The 17574-nt window shown below is 43.2% G+C and overlaps 1 protein-coding gene across 1 annotated transcript in view; it reads right to left on the bottom strand.

Annotated features, from left to right (window-relative positions):
* Window positions 1–17574, bottom strand: part of LOC137371861 (zeta-sarcoglycan) — a 580156-nt gene that overhangs the window by 483245 nt on the left and 79337 nt on the right. The window lies entirely within an intron of this gene.

Below are 17574 nucleotides of genomic sequence, written 5' to 3'. Positions count from 1 at the left end.
AATTGATTGATTGTCCTTATTGCTTACTTTTCTTTCAATGTCACTTTCATAAGATTTCCAGGATGTTCGATTTTATTTTTACCCTTCATGAGTGTACCCTTTCCTTCCTGCTCTTCACTGTTTATTTTCAAGATTTTCTTACTGTTGTATGTTCAAATTTGTAGATGACATTAATTTAGGAAGAACAGTAAGTTGTGCAGATGGATGCACAAAGTCAGAAAGGGATATAGACAGATTAAGTGGGAAAAGGAATTTGGGTGTCTATGCACATAAATCACTAAAAGCTAGTGCACTGGTACAAAAAGTAAACAATAAGGCTAATGGAATGTTAGCCCTTATCTCAAGGGGATTGGAATTCAAAAGTGAGGAAGTGATGCCTCAGTTGTACAGAGTTTTGGTCAGACCTCATCTGGAGTACTGCATTCAGTTTTGGGCACCATACCTCAGGAAGAATATTTTGGCTTTGGAAGGGATACTGCTCAGATTCACTACAATGATACTGAAGTTTAAAGGATTAAAGAAGACAAGTTGCATAAACTTAGCTTGAATTGCCTCAAGGTTACAAGGTTGAAGGGATATCTAATCAAGGTTCTTGAAATGGTTAAGGGACTCAAAAGGGTAGATACACAGAAGCTATTTCTTTTGCTATAAGTCCTGAACAAGGGGGCATAATATTAAAATTAGACCTGGGCTATTTAGAAGTGAAATCAGGAAACACTTTTTCACAGTGAAAATCTGGAACTCTCAACCTGCAAATAGCTATGGATGATGTGAATTTAAATATTCAAGACTCAGATCAATGGATTGAAATATATGAAATTCTTAGGGGGCTTGACATTGTAGATGCTGAGAATATGTTGCCTCTGGCTGGGGAATCCAGAAGAGGGTGACAGTCTCAGAATAAGGGGTTGGTCATTTCAATTGAGATGAGGAAAAATCTCTTCATTCGAAGGCTTGTGAATCTTTGGAATTCTTGACCCCAGAGGGCTGTGGATGCTCACCCATTGAATATATTCAAGACAGAGGTCAAGACAGTTTTGGGTACTGGGGGATTTAAAGGACATGGAGATTGTGCGGGAAAGTTGAGTTGAGGTACAAAGTCAGCAATGATCCTGTTGAATGGCGGAGCAGCCTCCAAGGGCCAAATGGCTAATCCAGCTCCTATTTCTTATGTCCTTATGTTCTTAGATAAGATTATAAAGGGATATGGAGAAAAGGCAAGGATGTTCATGCTTTTTATATTTTAAATTTTTGGGGGGAATTTTCTGTCTTTTTGGAAGGCAAATGAATGCTATTGCACACAATATTAAAAAAATTGATATGCGGTACAGAACAATATCAAGAAAATGTTACATCACATCAAGTGAGAGGAGACATGAAATTCAGTGAACTCCTAATTATTCAAAGTAAATTTTTATCCAAAAAATTATAAATTACCCAGCAACATGAATAAACCAGCAGCAGTAGATGTTCCAAAAAAGTATGAAAAATACTGGAAGTGGTTGACGTAAGCAAGATGTTAATTTGGACAATGAACCAAGGAGCAGAGGACACAAGTAAAAAAAATCACAAGCCCAGGTTTTTTTTAATTCATTTCAAGGGATGTGGGTGTTGCTGGCAAGGCCATCATTTATTTCCCATCACTAATTGCCCTTGAGAAGGTAGTGATGAGTCCCCTTTTTCAACCGATGCAGTCCATCTGGTGCAGGTACACCCACAGTGCTGTTAGGAAGGGAGTTTGACCCAGCAACAGTGAAGGAACGGCGATATAGTTCCAAGTCAGGATGGTGTGAGACTTGCAGGGGAACTTGCAGGTGGTGGTGTTTCCATGTATTTGCTGCCCTTGTCCTTCTAGTTGGTAGAGGTCGCAGGTTTGGAAGGTGCTGTCGAAGGAGCCTTGATGCATTCACCACCTGCCGCAGGGAGTGAATGTTTGTAGATGGGGTGCCAATCAAGCGGGCTGCTTTGTCCTGGATGGTGTCGAGCTTCTTGAGTGTTGTTGGAGCTGCACCGATCCAGGCAAGTGGACAGTATTCCATCACACTCCTAACTTGTGCCTTGTAGATGTTGGACAGGCTTTGGGGAGTCAGGAGGTGAGTTACTCGCCTCAGGATTCCTAGCCTCTGACCTGTTCTTGGAGCCATGGTATTTATATGGCTACTCCAGTTCAGTTTCTGGTCAATGGTAGCACCTAGGATGTTGATAGTGAGGGATTCTGCGATGGTAATGCCGTTGAATGTCAAGGGGAGATGGTTAGATTTTCTCCTGTTGGAGATGGTCATTGCCTGGCACTTGTGTGGCGCGAATGTTACTTGCCACTTATCAGCCCAAGCCTGGATATTGTTCAGGTCTTGCTGCATTTCTACACGGACTGCTTCAGTATCTGAGGAGTCACGAATGGTGCTGAACATTGTGCAATCTTTTTTTTTAGAATTAGAATTAGAATTAGAACATTACAGCGCAGTACAGGCCCTTCGGCCCTCGATGTTGTGCCGACCTGTGAAACCATCTAACCTACACTATTCCATTTTCATCCATATGTCTATCCAATGACCACTTAAGTGCCCTTAAAGTTGGTGAGTCTACTACTGTTGCAGGCAGGGCGTTCCACGCCCCTACTACTCTCTGAGTAAAGAAACTACCTCTGACATCTGTCCTATATCTATCACCCCTCAACTTAAAGCTATGTCCCCTCGTGTTTGCCATCACCATCCGAGGAAAAAGACTCTCACTATCCACCCTATCTGACCCTCTGATTATCTTATATGTCTCTATTAAGTCACCTCTCCTCCTCCTTCTCTCCAACGAAAACAACCTCAAGTCCCTCAGCCTTTCCTCGTAAGACCTTCCCTCCATACCAGGCAACATCCTAGTAAATCTCCTCTGCACCCTTTCCATAGCTTCCACATCCTTCCTATAATGCGGTGACCAGAACTGCACGCAATACTCCAGGTGCGGTCTCACCAGAGTTTTGTACAGCTGCAGCATGACCTCGTGGCTCCGAAACTCGATCCCCCTACTAATAAAAGCTTGCACACCATGTGCCTTCTTAACAGCCCTATTAACCTGGGTAGCAACCTTCAGGGATTTATGCATCTGGACACCAAGATCTCTCTGTTCATCTACACTACCAAGAATCTTCCCATTAGCCCAGTACTCTGCATTCCTGTTACTCCTTCCAAAGTGAATCACCTCGACTTTTCCGCATTAAACTCCATTTGCCATCTCTCAGCCCAGCTCTGCAGCCTATCTATGTCCCTCTGTACCCTACAACATCCTTCGGCACTATCCACAACTCCACCGACCTTCGTGTCATCCGCAAATTTACTAACCCACCCTTCTACACCCTCTTTCAGGTCATTTATAAAAATGACAAACAGCAGTGGCCCCAAAACAGATCCTTGCGGTACACCACTAGTAACTAAACTCCAGGATGAACATTTGCCATCAACCACCATCCTCTGTCTTCTTTCAGCTAGCCAATTTCTGATCCAAAGCTCTAAATCACCTTCAACCCCATACTTCCGTATTTTCTGCAATAGCCTACCGTGGGGAACCTTATCAAACGCCTTACTGAAATCCATATACACCACATCCACTGCTTTACCCTCATCCACCTGTTTGGTCACCTTCTCGAAAAACTCAATAAGGTTTGTGAGGCACGACCTACCCGTCACAAAACCGTGTTGACTATCGCTAATGAACTTATTCTTTTCTAGATGATTATAAATCCTGTCTCTTATAACCTTTTCCAACATTTTACCCACAACCGAAGTAAGGCTCACAGGTCTATAATTACCAGGGCTGTCTCTACTCCCCTTCTTGAACAAGGGGACAACATTTGCTATCCTCCAGTCTTCCGGCACTATTCCTGTCGACAATCATCAGTGAACATCCCCACTTCTGACCTTATGATTGAAGGAAGGTCATTGATGAAGCAGCTGAAGATGGTTGGGCCTAGGACACTACCCTGAGGAATTCCTGCAGTGATGTCCCAGGACTGTGATGATTGGCCTCCAACACCCAAAACCATCTTCCTTTGTGTTAGGTACAACTCCAACCAATGGAGAATATTCAACTTGATTCCCATTGACTTCAGTTTTACTTGGGCTCCTGGATGCCACACTCGGTCAAATACTGCCTGGACATTCAGGGCAATCACTCTCACCTCACCTCTTGAGTTCAGCTCTTTTGTCCATGTTTGGACCAAGGCTGTAATATGGCAGGAGACAAGTGACCCTGGTGGAACCCAAACTGAACAGGTTATTGCTGTTTAAGTGGCGCTGGATAGCAATGTCGATGACACCTTCCATAATTTTGCTGATGATTGAGAGTAGGCTGATGGGGCAGTAATTGGCCTGGTTGGATTTGTCCTGCTTTTTGTGCACAGGACATGCCTGGGCAATTTTTCACATTGTCAGGTAGATGCCAGTATTGTCGCTGTTTTGGAACAGCTTGACTCAAGACATGGCTAGTTCTGCAGCACAAGTCTTCATGACTACAGCTTGGATGTTGTCAGGACCCATGGCCTTTGCAGTATCCAATGCTTTCAGCTGTTTCTTGATATCACATCGAGTGAATCGGATGCCAGTGATGCTGGGGACCTTAGGAGGCGGCTGAAATGGATCATCCACTTGGCACTTCTGGTGTGATGGTTGTGAATGCTTTAGTCTTTTCTTTCACACTGATGTGCTGGGCTCCCCCATCATTGAGGATGGGAATATTTGTGGAACCTCTTCCTCCTGTTATTTGCTTAATTGTCCAGGAACATTCACTGCTGGATGTGGCAGGACTGCAGAGCTTTGATATGATCTGTTGGTTGTGGGATCACTTAGCTCTGTCTATTGCATGCTGCCTCCGCTGTTTGGCATGTAAATATTCCTGTGTTGTAGCTTTACCAGGTTGACACCTCATTTTAGGTATGCCTGGTGCTGTTCCTGGCATGCTCTCCTGCACTCTTCATTGAACCATGGTTGATCTCCTAACTTGATGGTAACGGTAGTGTGAGGGATATGCCAGGTCTTGAGGTTACAGATGAATGCAGTTCTGCTGCTGCTGATGACCCACAGCACCTCATGGATGCCCAGTTTTATGCTGTCAGATCTGTTCTGAATCTATCCCATTTAGCACGATGGTAGTGCCACACAATGCAATGGAGGGTATCCTCAATGTGAAGACAGGTCTTTGTTTTCACAAGAATTGTGTGGTGGTCACTCCTACCAATACTACCATGGTCAGATGCATCTGTGACAGGTATATGGTGAGGACAACGTCTCACAGGTTTTTCCCTCCTGTTGGCTCCCTCACCACCTGCCGCAGGCCCAGTCTGGTAGATATATTTTTTAACCATGTACCTGTCTTAAACTTGTTTTTTCATGGTTTGCTTTCGGACAGAGCTGTTCATTATTCTGCCATTAGCACTCTCTCTGGACTCATGCTTTGTCCTTTACTACTACTATTAGCACTCCCTATACCTTTTATTCCATGACATCTTTGTCATTTAATCTCTCATGTTGTCCATTCTATCACAGACCTTCCCTTTTGTTCTTCTTCCCCCCTCCCCTCTTTCACTTGCTCAAAGCCTATTACATTTCTAACTTTTGCCAGTTCTGATGAAAAGTCACAGACATGAAACGTTAACTCGGTTTCTCTCTCCACAGATGTTGCCAGACACGATGACTATTTCCAGCACTTTCTTTTTTGTTTACTGGTAGATATATCCTTCAGGACTCAGCCATATCAGTCAGTAGTGGTGCTACTGAGCCACTCTTGATGCTGGACATTGAAGTCCCCCACCCAGAGCAAATTCTGTGCTCTTGCTACCCTCAATGCTTCTTCCAAGTGGTGTTCAATGTGGAGGAATACTGATTCATCAGGTGAGGGAGGGCAGTAGGTGGTAATCAGTAGGAGGTTGCCTTGCCCAAGTTTTACCTAATGCCACGAGACTTCAAGAGGTCCGGAGTCAATTTTAGGGACTTGCAGGGCGACTCCCTCTTGACTGTATATCACTGTGCTGCCACCTCTGATGATTCCGTCCTGCCGGTGGGCCAAGACATACCCAGGAATGATGATGGTGGTGTCTGGGACATTGTCTGTAAGGTATATTTCTGTGTGCATGACTATGTCAGGCTGTTGCTTGACTAGTCTGTGGGACAGCTCTCCCAATTTTGGCACAAGCTCCCAGGGTGGCACAGTGGCGCAGTGGTTAGCACCGCAGCCTCACAGCTCCAACGACCCAGGTTGGGTTCTGGGTACTGCCTGTGCGGAGTTTGCAAGTTCTCCCTGTGACCATGTGGGTTTCCTTTGGGTGCTCTGGTTTCCTCCCACATGCCAAAGACTTGTGGGTTGATAGGTAAATTGGCCATTGTAAAAAAAACAAAATTGCCCCTAGTGTAGGTAGGTGGTAGGAGAATTGAGGGAAGGTGGGGATGTGAGAGGGAAAATGGGATCAATGTTGGATTAGTATAAATGAGTGGTTGATGGTTGGCACGGACTCGGTGGTCCGAAGGGCCTGTTTCCGTGCTGTATCTCTCTATGTTAGTAAGGATGATTTTGTATGGTCGACAGGACTGGGCGTGCATTATCGTTTCCAGTGCCTGGATCGATGCCAGGTATTCTGTCCAATTTTAGTCCTTTTCAAATTTTGTGTAGCATTTTTGTATGACTACTAGTCCACTTCAGATAGCAGTTAAGAGTCAACAGCTCTAGATTTTGGAGTCACGTGTAAGCCAGACCAGGTAAGGATGGCAGATTTCCTTCCCTAAGGGGCATTCATGAACCAGATGGCTTTTTACGACAATTGATAGTAGTTTCATGGTCAACATTGCTGATTTCAGATTTTCATTAATTAATTGAATGCATTAACTAATTAAATTCAAATTCCATCATCTGCCATAGTGGGATTTGAACCCTTTTCCCCAGAGTATTAGCTTGTGTCTCTGGATTATTAGTCCAGTGACATTAGCAATATGCCATTGTCGCCCCCATTAGGTAATTAGACATCATTTTCTCACCATTGATATAGTGAACATGCGGAACAGACTCCCAGAAAAGCTGTTTGATTCAGGGTTAACTTTTAAATTATTGTTGGATCAAAAAAGGAAGGAGGGTTGCAGAGATATTAAAAGCACTGCTTGATCTTTAAATGCTAAGAAAGACGGATAGGAAGCAAGAAGACTAAGGTAAATTGAAGGGTAAATTGATGATTCAGAATTGTGGAAAGACACAGCAAAACAAAGGAAATTATGAGCAAATTAATGTAAAAGACAGGGAACATGCAGAGACAAACATAAGGAAAACTTACAATATAAAACATAATTAACTTTGGTATCAGTTGCACATCCTATATTCTTCCTATGAGCTAAAAATGATCATGATGTAATCACTCATTGGGGACTAAACTGGATAGCCCCCAAAAATGGGTAAGGGGATTGCGATGTGTCATTAACCCATGCCCTTTGAAATCTGGGAAGAATGCCAACTTTGTGCTGCCTGCCTGTTATAATGATTTCTGCATGGTAACTGTGCTGTTCATTGTCTGCACACATCAGCAGGGTGCTAATATCCTTACTTAATAGTGCTATTTAAAGCTAGCCTGCACCTCTTAAAAGGAAAGACGTATTGTGGCTAGAGGAGGTGCACAAAGTGAATCTGTCCTGGGAAACATTGAGGAGAGCACAACATGGGAGAGAGTGATCTGCAAGGTTTCCGAGGTTTTGGTGGAACAGCTGGAAGGAAGGAGTGATGTCCTGCATCCGCAGGCAGGCAGGAAGCCCTCCAGACACACAGTGGGAGCAGATAGCCATGGAGATCACAGCCAGGAGTCAAGCCCGGAGACCTGGATACAATGCTGCAAGATGTTCAATGACATCACACGAGTGTCAAGACCAGTGAATGTATCTTTGGCAGCGAAAGTGTTGTTTCAGCACACCAATTGTCTGCTGTATCACATTTTGTGTAGCAGTATGGCATTCATTCTATACATGCGACACACACATGCATGGATTGCGCACTGGAGTCATCAGCCATGTTGTCAGCTGATAGCCATTGCCATCCAATAGCCACACTTTGGTTTTCCGCAGTGGTTTAAATGCAGTTGGCACAGCGGACTGTCACAGAATGAACCTGCCATGCTGACTGTCAGAACATTGGGCATTGACCTGAATGATTCACTGCCTACGACCGCACAACAGCTGGACTTTGAGACAGTGGAGTCCCTTTCAGTTCCAGTATATGACGGAGTTGATATGCAGACAATGGAACTCTGCAACATGAGGAAGCCTCCAAACCTAGTAAAGCCACGTACTCACTTCACTTACTGGCCTCTGGCAAGAGAGAATAGATATAACATAAAAACAGAAAATGCTGGAGATACGCAGCAGGTCTGGCAGCTTCTGTGGAGAGAGATGACCTTTCATCAGACCAGAATAAATGTAGTTAGCTCTCTTTGAATACAGAGCATCAGCCACATCCCTTATAAAACAATAGATGGCAAACTGCAAGATGTTGCAACTATCTTCAGCCACAATTGGAAGGAGCCAGGCACATAATACCTCATCACCACAGTTACCTTCACAGCCACTGGCAATGCCATCCTAACCCTGCACTGACGTTGCAGTTGTAGCTGAAGCAGGTGGCAGACTTCGTTGACGACATTTTTTATTAAGTGCAGATGCTTCACACTTTTTTCCTTGCTGAGGGGCAGGGAGGACAATTGCTCCCTGACCACCCTGGACAAATAGGGCCTCCTGCTGAGAGCTCTTCTCCCCCTCCTCCTCTTTCTAACAACTTTTCCGACTCTGCGTGGCCTCTGCTCATTATCCCAGTCATGTTGTATTCTAAGGGGAATGCCTACTAGTGCACAAATGTCTGGGAGAAACAGGTTTGTGCAGAAGCTTTGAAATCAGAAAAAAGTTCCATAGCACTTGCCACACTAAGCCCTATAGACTTTTGCAACTTGAAATAATGATTGAACGCACCAAACACTTGTAGAATCATACTGCAGCCAGAAGAAACCAGCCAGCGACTAGTTGGTAAGTTGTTGATGATGCCTTTAAATCGTACTGGTTGGAGAGTCTTTCCTGCTGCTTAACACCTATTCATCTGTCTGAGGTTCAGTCAGGCTGTCGGCTGGAATGTTGACGTCCAAGATGGCACTGCTGACATCAAATAAGAGTTGCACACTGATAGACACCATGATCTGCCTGTTCTGTATACTTCAGCGGGCGTTAGCTATACGCCATCATCAAGATCACATCCGGCGTGATTCACAGAAGTGTGTGCATCACATCACACACCATGTTGATCCCCGAATGGCATCTATAGCGCTAAAACAACGGCACTGCCCAGTCCAATTTCACACCCATTAACTTTATGTTGCATGATAATGTTAGAGACAGATAAACATCTCTAATAAAAAAAAAGGGCATTAAAAAAAACCCTTTAGCAGGGATTTGGATTTACAATTCTGTGCATGTCATGGTTATAAAACTGTATTACTGGGCCGAGGAGTCTGCTTTAAAATGCATTGGTCAGGAAATGCCTTGGAGTTTCTCCGGGGTTCCTACTGTACATCCAGTGAAGAAATGCCAGGGAGCGGAGCAACTCCAAGGAATTTCTGGGAGCCATTATGAATTGAAATTATGGGGTAAAAAAAAAAATCCTTATGTAGAACCTGAGTAATATTGATATTGGGGATTGTAAGACTTTATTTTGGATTTCAGCTTCTTTATATAGAACAGCAGTATGATGCAGAAAGACGCCAACACTGCGGGTTCAATCCCCGTACCGGCTGTCGTAGTTCATGGAGGCCTGCCTCCTCGCCTTTCCCCACGCTTGAGGAGTGATGACCCTCAAGCTATACATCACCAATTGTCTGTCTAATGGGGAGAGATGACTATGGACCTTTGGGACAATGGCTCGAGCACGTAGAACAGCTCATCAGCTTCTGGATTTAATATTCAGATTTCCACAGTCTTCATTGTGATATTGGGGTGACTAATCTCATGATATATTTCACTGCCATGTGTCATGTGATGATCTCTTTCGGCACGATATCTTGTGCCTGATCTTTCCTGGAATTGCACCAGCCCGCCAATTTGATAGCCGTTGATTTCCAAGCGTCCTGAGTGCATACGTAAAGCACACACTAGGCCCTTGAGTATGCTAATCATGGTCCCAACACTTGCTTCAGGTCCCCGCTTCAAAATTCAATGTAAATTAAATGGATTATGCACCATGGTCTTCTCAGTTTATTTGGATTTACAGGGGCATAAGCTATGGTCTTTAAAGGGACTGCTCAGGCTACTGACAAAAATAGTAGGACAGTTGTTTCCACAACAATGATGCCGTCACTCATTGGCCTGGGCTCAATCATCCTCCCCCAGCTCCCCCACTTACCCCTGTGCCCCCCAACTCCCTCCGGTTCATTCCCCTCCTACCTAGGATCTAGATGTGGGCCTCTAGATGTTGGATGTGGATGATCTTCCTGAGACTCTGACTAACTTTATGCGAATGAGACCCAAGACCCACTTTCCGGAAAGCTTCAGGCTGAGATCTTTGGGCATGTGTCCCTTTGCAACACTCATTTCATGCAATTTGCCAGCATTATTCTCCACTTTCTTGGCCTCTATTATTAGCCCTCTGTTTAGCCCAGCTCTTATAAGCAGCCCATGTCTTCAACAGAACACACCTCAAATTTCAGCCTCAATGATCTCCTTCATACAAATGACAGTTACTGTCAATCACATTATTAGACTTTGTGATAAATTGCAGTGGCCATTTCTTTTATCCCGATTCCACTAGAATATGCTCAAATTTCCTATTTCTATTCATCTTGTGCATACATAAAATCTGAAGTTTCTCAGAGATATAGACAGGACATACAACATGTCGAATTAATGTAAAACAACAATCAACAAAGCATGTTGAACTATGTCGTCCACATAGTAGAATACAAGTCAGATAACATCGTGCTCATGTGAATAGTGCCCTGATCTATTCACATCTTTAATGCCACATCTAATTCTGATCTCAGAGATAACAGCAGCTTGTATAGCATCTTTAACATAGCAAAATGTCTCAAACGCGCTTCACAGGACTGTAATCAGACATAAAAACATTGACACTGAACCAAAGAATTAGCACAGATGACCAAAATCTTTTTCAAAGATATAGGTTTCAAGAAGTGTGTTAAAGGAGGGGAGAGAGGTGGACAAGTTTAGGGAGGGAATTCCTGAGATTACAGCCTTGACAACTTGCCAATGTGGGGCAATGGGATGCACAAGAGGCCAAAATTAGTGGGAAGTGGAGTTTTGGAGGGTTGTAGAGCTAGATGAGGTTACAAACAGAGAGATAGAGAGACACACACACAGGGGAAATATGCAGGCTCTGAAAATGATGCAGGTGGAAGCACAAGACTGAACCTGAACTACAGAGTACTGAGCAATGAGAAAAGATTAAAGAAAGCTGGGCTTTTCAGCTCGAAGGAAGGAACTGAAAGGTGATCTTTAGAATTTCATAAAATAATCAGCAATACAGAAAAGTTGGCCTGGAAATTCCTGGATTCCGCTCAGCCACTGGACTTGTGAGCTTACTGCTAACTCCAGGGACCATTACGAGAGGTGTGGCAATAGACGCTAGGACAGTGGCAAATGACCTGCTAGTTTGTTGATTGAAGGGAAAAATCCTAGTGATGGCCATCTGTTCCTCCATAAAGCCCTCCTCACTCACCTCTGTCCAGTCTAAGGCCTTTTCCCAAGTCTTCAGCATGTTTCTGCCTTGTTTGTATCAGCTCCCTCCTTTTCATGGAGTCAGAGTCAAGGCAGGGTTCTAGCACTGGGTGGAATTCTGGTCCCAAATGTACATTGGCAGGAGGAAGAAAATACAGAGTAAATCCTTTCTGATGAGAGGTCATGAACCTGAAACGTTAACTTTGTTTCTCTCTCCACAGAAGCTACCTGACCTGCTGAGTATTTCCAGCATTTTCCATTTTTATTTCCACAGTTCATTATGACTTTTGCTCATCACTTTGGTTATATTTAGCTTTTTGATTACTATTACCATCTAGAGCAAAGTGTACCCCATGCTGCATCAAATGGAAAGTATTAGGCCGGAATTTCTTCGGAGCTTCCCTCTCATTCCTGTCGTAACTTTACCGAATCTGAAGTGTGAAGGGGATGAACTATGATGAAACATTAGAGAAGCTCAAGTATACAATCTGGAAAAAAAGATAGTTAAGGGGGATACCATCAAAGTATATAAATTATTAGATGTTATATGTCAGGTAAACACAGATTACTACTACAAAAAATAGGTCCAGAAGATAAAAGTGGAAAGTAGTGAAAAGCAATTTCAAGTAGATATTAAAAAGAACATCTTGGCCCCAAGAATCCATGATCTGTGATCTGGCAATTACATCCTTGAGCACTGGAGTTTGCAGGATTAATGGGAAGGAATTTGTATGTAGCTGGTGGCGGCCTGCACTGCTACTGGTGTAACTGTGGTACCCACCTGTCCCTTGTGGTCATAAAATCTATTGTCTGCCCAACCACTCCCTCTTCCATAACCTCAGCCAACTCCCCTTCAGTTCTCTACATAAGAGAGTCTATCCAGATTTTGGAGAATAAAACTGCTGTGCTTTCCTTGGAGGTGCAGGGTGCTCTTCGGCCTGGACAACCCAGTGCGGCCCATGCATGACCATCTGGAGGCCAAAACATTTCACTTCACTCAGCGAACTAGCCTCCAGTCCTACATCAGATTCAAACTGAGCCAGGGAGACAGCAACACCCAGCCGCAGGAATGTTCTGTCTCCATCAACACCCCCTGCCAATGTCACTGGGCTTGTAAAAGAAAGACTTGTATTTATATAGCATCTTTCACAACCTCAGGATGTGAGAAAGTGCTTTACAGTCAATGAAGTACTTTTGAAGTCCAGTCACTGTTGTAATGTAGGAAATGCGAAAGACAATTTGCAAAGAGCAAGGCCCCACAAACAGCAATGTGATTTTGTAAAGATGTGTGGCGATTGCTCTCCTTACAAGAAAATCCCAGAATCTGTGAGGACTTGGCACAATCAGGTCCTTGCTATTTCATGTAGGTTCTTCCAGACTCCTGCTGAACGACCAAGGATATTGATGCTTCCTACTTAAAAGAATGTTAAATGTTCAGACTGATATCTTAAGCAAGGGAATGAGGCTATTTGGACTATTTATGACATTGTCCAAAAGTACATTGTTAATTTTCAAATGTACGCTGACAACACCCAGCTCTACCTTATCACCACCTCTCTCGACTCCTCCACTGATGCTAAACAACCAGACTACTTATCTGACATCCAGTACTGGATGAATAGAAATTTTCTACAATTAAATATTGGGTTGACAGAAGGCATTGTTTTGGGTCCATGCTCCAAACTCTGTTCCCTAGCTGATGACTCAATCCCTTTCTCTGGCAGCATTCTGAGATTAAGCCAGTCTGTTCACAAACTTGATGTCACATTTGACCTCAAGCTGAACTTCTGACCTCACATTCACACCATCACTAAGACTGCCTATTTTCACCGCCTATTTTCACCTCCGTAACATAGCCCGACTTCACCCCTGTCTTAGCTCATCTACTGCTGAAACCTTCACCCCTGTCTTAGCTCATCTACTGCTGAAACCCTCATTTATGCCTTCATTACCTCTAGACTTGACTATTCCAACACATTCCTGGCTGGTCTCACACATTCTATCCTTTATAAACTTGAGGTCATTGTTATGCCAATGTGTTTTGTTGAATGATAATTTTCTTTGGTACAATGACTGGAATTTGTATTTTTTTTTTAAAAAGACCAGCTAACAAGATGATTTTGCTGGCTGCTTAAGATGATCACCTAGTTTGCAAAACTGTATTCTGCATTGCAAAGGACTGTGAGGAGAGAGACAAAATATCTGCTCAGTCCTCAGCAAGAATCAAGACCCGGGAAGTTTAAAGGAACTACCTGTTCTCTCAGTAAGCAGAGAATTACTGATAACTGCTATGTTTGAATGACTGAGTGACTGTCATGTGACAAGCTCCTTCCCATCTGTGGTTTTAAGCTGGTGTTTTTCTCTGCAGCAGAGGAGAAGCAACTGGAATCTGACATGAGCAGTCCCTAAGTCTCTCTCTCTCCATTCCAGCTTGAAAGTTTTCAAATCCTGCTTGCTGACTGACCACCTTTGCATACTCTGGCTACAATCCAAAACCCCGTTGGAGGAAATCATCCACATTGCTATCTCCAAGAGACTCACTGAACCAGTCATCTACCTCTTCAAATTAAAAGCCTCCAGACCACCAAATTCAGGTAGAAGCCAGCCGAATCACCAAATGCCACAGACTGTATACCCCTTTTTTTCTATGAACTCTAACTCAACCTTTCCCCACTCTGTAACTATTTGTGTGTGCGAAAACCTCCAGAGTGTGTGTGTGAGTGAAAGTTGGCACATTGTTTATAATTTTATTAGTTCGGTTTAGGTACAATAAGGTTCACCTCTTTCTTTGTTAACTCTAGAAAACCTGTCTGATTGGTTCTTGGTATGATCATAGCAAGTAGGTAATCAAACACTGACTGAATTGGCCAGTACATCCACTTTAAAAAAGAATTAAACCTGTTGTGGTCAAACAAGGAGAGGGACAACAGGGAAGCCCTTCGACCCCTCCTCACTTGACCATAATATCATCCATAACTCTGCTGCTCATGTCTTAACTCGCACCCCTAACACCCATGTACTCGCTAACCTAGATTGGCTCCCAGTCAAGCAACATCTTGATTTTAAAATTCTCATCTTTGTTTTCAAATCTCTGCATGGTCTCACCCATCTCTATCTCAGTAATCTCCCCCACGACCCTCAGATATTTTCCCTCCTCTAATTCTGGCCTCTTGTGTATTCCTGATTTTAATCATTCCACCATTGATGGCCATGGCTTCAGTTACCTAGATGCTAAGCTCTGAAATACCCTCCTTACTTCTCTCCACCTCTCTACCTTGTTTCTTCCTTTAAGACACTCCTTAGAACCTATGACTTTGACCAAGCTTTTGACCATCTGATCCAATATCTCCTTATGTGGCTCAGTGCCATATTTTGTTTTATAACGCTCCAGTGATGCATCTTGGGATGTTTTTGTATGTTAAACGTGCTATATAAACATGAGCTGTTGTCGTTATTTAAAATAAAATCAATTGCCATGTTGGGAGAGTAAATTCTCTAGATAGCTGAACTTCAATGGGCCTTTTCTCATCCCTGACTTCTTATCTTCGAAGTATGTATAAAGAATAAAATGTCAGCATTTTAAAGGCTCAAAATGTTTATTTGCATGGATTGGAAATACCCATTGAGAGGAAAAATAACTTAATATGATTCTTGCAGACATTACATGTATTATAATTTTATTCAAGATAACCCATACCTTCACTGTATAATCATGTATGTCAACAATATTTTGAATATGTCTTGCATCTGAACTGACTAAATCTATTGCAACTTAACGCTTGTAACAGTCCATCTGTAATTGTGCATTGCATATACTCACATTTATAATTAATTACCCTTTCTTATCACAACCCAAGTGCACAAGGACTTGATCATGTAATACATACACTGCCTCAGGCACCATCTTTTGCAGCCTAGTTATAATTTTGGTTCAGATTGATGCAAAGTGCTTTTGGCTTTGCGTGAATGAAAACTGTATTAGAACTCAGAGTGAAGTTCACAGATTAGATTCTGGAAAGCAATATGAGACTACCCTTAGGGGGTCATCTTGCATCCTTCTGGCTTCATACCAGTTGTGGTATATCTGTAACAGGTGTGAAATGAACTTTGGTTGATGATTTCATCTGGGAATATTTCACATGTCATTTTTAAATTGCTTGACATGGTTTTCACGACCCTAAATGTTTAACCAGCAGTTGGGCATTGATAAGTAGAGGTCTGCACTTATATCTAGGCAAAAGTTCCCAGTGCACCACTTGCCTCACCACAAAGAAACATAGAGCATAAGAATAACCGTACTCTCAGCTCCACATCCTGCTATCTCAAACTAGTACATGTAGCATAACAGTCCATTGCTGAGACCTTTATCATTGACCTTTTGCTGACAATTTGCAGTTACAAATGACGAAGCAGTTAACTGCTTTGCAGCTATGTTTTCTGGGAACTTATGTTATGAACAGCACAATCATAGAAAGCATCTGCTCAAGCAATGTTATCACTTTACTTTCAGCTTGGACGTTTTTTTCAGCACTAATGAGGTCCTAGAAAACCTTTTTGTGCCATGCTTCTGGGCAAACATTGAGCTGGATGATATTTCAGCAGGTCAATGACACAATCTTTTCTTGACAAGATATTGAGAAATAGAGTATCAGTGTTATCCTGCAGATTTTTACAGTCACTGGTCATGAATCAAATCGAACATTTCTGGAAAAAGTTACACAGGGGACCAGAAAGCACAAATCTGATTGGGAAATTATTTGGCTTCTTTAATAAGCACAAACATTTACAGTAGGCAGTCAGTCAAACTGTTGAATGGAATGCCAGCCTGAGTGAAAGCAACCATAGTTGCTTCAGAAGCACAGGCTTTATACTGTATGAGAGGAAACAGTAAGCTAGAAATTACCATTGGGATAAATATTAAAAAAAGCTTTTTATTTCCATTCCATTCTCATGATGTGAGCATTCCTGGAAAGCCCAGCATGTATTGTTCATCCTTACTTGCCCTGAGAAGGTGGTAGTGGGTCTCCTTCTTGAAACGCTGGTGGCAGTATGATACAACTGAATGGCTTGCTCGGTCACTTCAAAGGGCAATTAAGGGTCAACCACATTTGTGTGGGACTGGAATAGACCAGACTGGCTAATAATGGCAAGTTTCCTTCCCAATTGGACCAATTGGGTTTTTGCAACAATTTAACAGCTACATTTTTTTTTTAAATTTGTTCATGGGATGTGGGCATTGCTGGCTAGGCCTGTACCTAATTGTCCTTGAGAAGGTGATGGTGATCTGCCTTCATGAACCACTGCAGTCCTTGGGGTGGAGGTACAAAAACACAGTTAGGAAGGGAGTTCCAGGATTTTGACACAGCAACAGTGAAGGAATGGCGATATAGTTCCAAGTCAGGATGGCGTGTAGCTTGGAGGGGAACTTGCAGGGGGTGGTGTTCCCATGCATCTGCTGCCCTTGTCCTTCTAAGTGGTAGAGGTCACGGGTTTGGAAGGTGCTGTCAAAGGTGCCTTGGTGAGTTGCTGCAGTGCATCTTGCAGAGGGTACACACTGCTGCCACTGTGCGTCGGTGGTAAAGGGAGTGAATGTTGAAGGTGACGGATGGGGTGCTAATCAAGCGTGCTGCTTTTTCCTGGATGGTGTCGAGCTTCTTGAGTGTTGTTGGAGCTGCACTCATCCAGGCAAGTGGAGAGTATTCCATCACACCCATGACTTGTGCCTTGTAGATTGTGGACTGGGAAGACAGGATGTGAGTTATTTGCCACAGAATTCCAAGCCTTTGACCTGCTCTTGCAACCACAATATTTATTTGGCTGGTCCAGTTCAGTTTCTGGTCGATGG

This window comes from Heterodontus francisci, chromosome 1 (assembly GCF_036365525.1).
Source record: "Heterodontus francisci isolate sHetFra1 chromosome 1, sHetFra1.hap1, whole genome shotgun sequence".
Taxonomy (NCBI): Eukaryota; Metazoa; Chordata; class Chondrichthyes; order Heterodontiformes; family Heterodontidae; genus Heterodontus; species Heterodontus francisci.
This window is presented reverse-complemented; position numbering and strand designations above follow the sequence as displayed.